The following is a 6000-nucleotide window of genomic DNA, read 5'->3' as shown; positions in this document are numbered from 1 at the left end:
GCACACTTGGCCTGGCTGGCCAAATGTAGGGCTTGCAGGGTTCACTGCAACTTAACACCTTCTCTCTCCCAAAGGGCTGAATGCAGGGTGGCTCTTTCCAGCTTTCTGACAGCTAGACAATAGGGTGGCTTTCAGCTCAGCACCAGCTTGATTTCTCAGTGACCTGCAACCCAAGTATATGGAGTCTTCAGCAGTAGGGTCGTACCATATAGTTCTTGTGGGGAACCAAGAACCTTGGCAATAGCCTGTATTGTTTTGGTACATCAGGGACCTCCCTGGCCAACAACTCACTAGACAATATCCCACCCCTGGTTGCTCCACTTTATTATTATTATTATTATTATTATTATTTTGAGAGAGAGAGAGAATGGGCATGCCAGGGCCTTGAGCCACTGTGAACAAACTCCAGACATGTGTACCTCTTTGTGTGCTTGTGACATTGTGCGTTTGCGTCACTGTGCCTCTAGCTATGTGGGACCTGGAGATTCGAACATGAGTTGTTGGGCTTTGCCGTCAAGTGCCTTAATCACTAAGTCATCTGCCAAGCCCTTGTTCCACTTTTTGCATCTTGCTTACATGAGTGGCTTGGGAGATGAATTTGGGCTGGCAGGCTTTGCAAGCAAGTGCCTTTAACCACCAAGCCATCTGCTAACATAGAAAATAGCAGGTGGGCTGGAGAGAAAGCTTATTGGTTAAGGTGCTTGACGGCAAAGCCAAAGGATCCAGGTTTGATTTTCCAGTACCCACATAAACCAGATGTACACAGTGGCGCATGCATCTGGAGTTCATTCGCAGGGGCTGAAGGCCCTGGCATGCCCATTCTCTCATCTGCCTCTATCCATCCATCTCTCTCAAATAAATAAAATTTTAAAAACAGAAGATGTCAGACTTCCTTATGGCGTTTTCATGCTTAGTTTTGGTTAGTTCTCCGTCCCTGCCCCTGCTTGCTTGTACCACTGTCTCCAGTGTTTCCCTTTTCACCTCCACGGAAATTTAAGTGTTGGCCTAAAGACAGAAAAGAGCCTTTCACTGAGAGTAAATTATTAAGTTGTCATGGTTGGCCACCAATTAAAAAGGCATTAATTATTAGCACAGGCATGGTGGTGCACACCTTTAATCCTAGCACTCAGGAGGCAGAGGTAGGAGGATCACCATGAGTTCGAGGCCACCCTGAGACTACATAATGAATTCCAGGTCAGCCTGAGCTACAGTGAGACCCTACATCAAAAAAAGGCATTAATTATTAACAATTCCAATTAATTAATTTATTTATTTGCAAGCAGAGACAGATAGAGAGAAGAAAGACAGAGAGAGAATGGGTGCACCAGAGCCTCTAACCACTGAAAATGAACTCCAAATCATATGCCACTATGTGCATCTGGCTTTACATGGGTACTAGAGAGTCAAACCCAGGTCATTAGGCTTTGCAGGCAAGCACCTTAACTGCTGAGCAATCTCACCAGCCCTAATTCCAGTATCTTTTTGTTTTGCTTTTTTTATTGACAACTTCCATAATTGTAAACAATATTCTATGGTAATCCCCCCACACACACTTTCCCCTTTGAAACTCCGCTCTCCATCATATCCCTTCCCCCTCTCAATCAGTCTCTTTTATTTTGATGTCATATTTCCCTCCTATTATGATGGTCTTGTGTAGGTAGTGTCAGGCACTGTGAGGTCATGGATATCCAGGCCATTTTGTGTCTGGAGGAGCACGTTGTAAGGAGTCCTACCCTTCCTTTGGCTCTTACATTCTTTCTGCCACCTCTTCCACAATGAACACTGAGCCTTGGAAGGTGTGATAGAGATATTTCAGTGCTGAGCACTCCTCTGTCACTTCTCCTCAGCTCCATGGTGCCTTCTGAGTCATCCCAAGGTCACTGCCATCCAAAAAGAGGAGCTTCTCTAACCAAAAGTGAGAGTAGCATTAGTATATGGGTATGAACATTAAGAGAAGTGCTTACTGGGCAGTTTGGTCAGTCAAAATTAGAGAGTGGTTGGTCTCCCCCATAACAGACATGCCACTATTGCACCCATTGGCTCATTTGGCCTGGCTGACCAAATATAAGGTTTGCAATATCCACTGTTGAGTATCTTCACTGGTGATTTCTCTCTCTGCCATTGAACTGCATACAGCATGGCTTTTTCCAGCTTTCTGTCAAGTGCTCTACATGGGGGAGGTTTTCAGCTCAGCTCCCACAGGATTTCTCAGTGACCCTGCAGCCCATGTATGTGGAATCTTCAGCAATACCAATTTCAATATCTTAATTATATTTATTTCTGTAAACTCCTAACATTTTACTAGGTTAATCAATCATAATGAGAAGAAATACTGTTAATATAAGTAATAAACAAATTCTCCTTGCATGAGTTTATATCATAGTAGATATACATTGGAAGTTAACAACTCAATCAAATAAAAATAATTAATTGACTATTTATTCAAATAGTTGTTAACCTAGCACAGGCATGTACCTAAGGGAACTTTTCTTTTCTTTTCTTTTCTTTTTTTTTTTTTTTTTTTGGTTGTTCAAAGTAGGGTCTCACTCTAGCCCAGGCTGACCTAAACTTCACTATACAGTCTCAGGCTGGCCTTGAACTCACAGCAATCCTCCTACCTCAGCATCCTGAGTGCTGGGATTAAAGGCATCCACCACTACACCTGGCTCTAGGGGGACATTTTTAAAACAAAAAAAAGAGTCTCATAGAATCAAATGTTGCCTGTTTACTGAAATCATTACCCTCTGTCATACCTCACATTAGAGTCACTGCCTGCTCAGTGACCTGCTTTTAACAGCTACAGAACCCTGAGTGTAAGGTTACCTGTTTCTTACTGACCTTTTCATAAAGAGGTAGGGATATTAAAGTAAGACATGAAGGCCCTCTGGAGCTTGAGTTAATTGGTGTGCTTGAAAAAGCTTTTAATTATAAAGGAATAGCACTTAACCTGTTGGACTGAAAACATCGAGCTGCGGTGACGTCAGAGCACACCACCACCTCTGATTGGCTAAAATTGAGAAAGCACTCATCTCAGTAGCATGGTCACCAGTTGATCCATGAGGAACACAAGCTACTCTACAGCTCACACTGAGTGTCAGGTTTACAACTTTGATTTGCGATCAGGGCATCTCAATGGTCTAAACACTAGTAATGATCCACATGTTCATCATTAAAAATCCTCATGACATGAGGTCATACCCCAGCAATCCAGGTTGGTTGTTTTGCTTTGCTTTGCTTTGCTCTTCTTTTCTTAGTGTGTGTGTGTGTTTTCATGTGTGTGAGTGCAGGTGCACACACTGCAATACACATGTTTGTTACCCCATTGGCCAGGTTAATCTCACCTATGGGCATGCTTAGATTACACAAATTGGCCACAGTTTCCTGCTTTTGTGTGGAATATGGGGTCCAAACTCAGGTACTCATGCTTGTACAGCAAGCATCCAGCAAATCATTCCTCCAACTCGGTTTCCATCTATTCAGTATTTCTCCCAGTCCAACAAGACAAGAGAAATAAGACCTAATTTTGTTTTTTTTTTTGTTTTTTTTTTTTTTTGTTTTTTGAGGTAGGGTCTCACTCTAGCCCAAGCTGACGTGGAATTCACTATGCAGTCTCAGGGTGGCCTCCAACTCATGGCAATCCTCCTACCTCTGCCTCCCAAGTGCTGGGATTAAAGGCATGTGCCACCACGCCCACCTAGCAAGACCTACTTCTTTATTTATTCTTTGACAATTTCATACATATATATCTTCATCACATTGATTCTCCCCATGACCCTTTCTTATCCCCCCTTTCCACTGCTTCCTGCCGCATACCAGTGGATACACCACTGAAGAGAATGACTTTCTCCTTCCCCAGCAACCATTAACTATTAACTCCTCACGGGGAGGTGAGACCTCAGGAACCCCTCCCTTATCCATGACCGAATGCTGACTGGCCCTATCTTGTACAGTCTTGTGCAAGTAACTCTAGCTGCTAGGACTTTATGAGTGCAATGCAGACCCACCTTTAAAACTACCCTCAATTTATTATAACCTCAGTCTAATAAATTAAGCCTCACCTTAAAACAAGGCTTGTTAAAATAACAGAGCCCAGAACCTATATAAAACTTGACATTCTAATCAGAGAGGGTTTTTTGTTTGTTTGTTTTTTTACAGCTAGGATCTCACTCTAGCTTACTTACTCTGTAGTCCCAGGCTGGCCTGGAATTCATGGCAATCGCCCTACCTCTGCCTCCCAAATGCTGGGATTAAAGATGTACACCTCCACACCCAGCCCTGTTTTGTTTGTTTGTTTGTTTTGTTTTGTTTTCTGTAGCCCAGGTTGTTCTGGAACTTGCTATGAAGCCAAGACTGGCTTCAACAGGCTCCTGAGTGCTAGAATTACTAATGTGTAGCACCACACCTGGCTCATGAGCCTCTCTTGGCTAAAAGGAAGCAATTTAACAATTTACAGAAGCAGCTATCAAATATCTTTTTAACACAGGCAACCATACATACATTCTACCAATAACTATCATGACTAATATGGCATATTTCAAGGAGTGAACAACCTTACCATTCTGAACCCAAAAACATTCTTTTTATATATTTTTTTTTATTTATTTGCAAACAGAGAAACGGAGAGAGAATGGTGCACCAGAGCCTCTAACCACTGCAAACAAATTCCAGATGCATGTGTTACTTTGTGCATCTGACTTTAGGTGAGTACTCGGGAATTAAACTTGGGTTGTCAGGGTTTTTTGTTTTGTTTTGTTTTTGCAGGCAAGTGCCTTAACTGATGAGCCATCTCTCAGCCCCAACATTCTTAATTATTACTATGCACTAATAATAGGCTGTGAACTCACCACATTCCATTTTTGAATCTTGGATGCAACACAAAAAAAAATCCTATAAATGCCAAGCATGCTCCCATTAAAAAGACAAACACTAACACTTATTTCAGTCCTATTCTAGGTTTCATCATGGACTGACCTAAATATAGTACTAATCGTTAGTGTCACGTCATTTCTATTAGGAGAATGGGTACTAAATGAGACGCAACTATGAAAGATCCTACCACATATCCACACAGTGATAGAGTGCTCACCTACCATGCTGAAGGCTCTGGTACTGAAAAAAAAAAAAAATCCTAACCAGGGCTGGGAAGATTTCTCAGTCGTTAAAAGAGCTTGCTTACAAAGCCTCCCAACCCTGTGTTCCATTTCCAAGCCACCCACATAATCCAGATGCAAAAACGTGGGGCAACCATCTGGTGTTACTCTGTGGCAGTGAGAGGCCCTCACTTTCATGTGAAAAGTGCACACATACAAGTAAAAATTAAACTTTAAACAGTATTCTAACCGATTTACAAGTTGCATATCAAGGCTGGATAATAACTATCTTTACCTGTAACACATTTACAATGGTTTTATATGTAGCAACTTGTAGTGCTTGTGTGAACTCTTCCTGGAAAGACATGAACAAACACCTACTCTCTCTATAAAGGCACCAACAGTATACCAAAGAAACGATGCTGCCCAAGTCTGGCTTACTGAACCAGTGAGTTTAAGCTGGGGCTACTTACAGGAGCATGGATGAGGGTCTATCTATATAAGCATGGGCAACTGACAGGTGGCTACACCAATGAGAGAGGAAGCCACCCTTCTTCCAGCAAACAATCACCACTTATGTCTCTTGTGGTCCTTGCATGGCCTCTACCACTGATTATAATCAAATGCACTTGAACAAGCCCCAAATGCTAGATGTACAGTCCTTAAAGCTGTATTTCTAAAAGCAAGAAGCTATAGTATAATAAAAATTATTATAAATTCAAATGCTAACAGAATACACTGATCATTTATTTCTCATGGCATCCCTATGAAGACTCAGCAAGCCTTACAAATAATAAACTCTATTTGCTTATACCAAACAGACTTAAAATCACTGACCATGGATTCCTCAAGTCATATAGCACTCCACAGACACAAATTAATTCTTTGAGTGACTGTCTATATTTCTCAT

Source organism: Jaculus jaculus, chromosome 19, assembly GCF_020740685.1.
Source record: "Jaculus jaculus isolate mJacJac1 chromosome 19, mJacJac1.mat.Y.cur, whole genome shotgun sequence".
In the NCBI taxonomy this organism is placed as follows: Eukaryota; Metazoa; Chordata; class Mammalia; order Rodentia; family Dipodidae; genus Jaculus; species Jaculus jaculus.
Note: the sequence above shows the minus strand (reverse complement) of the source record.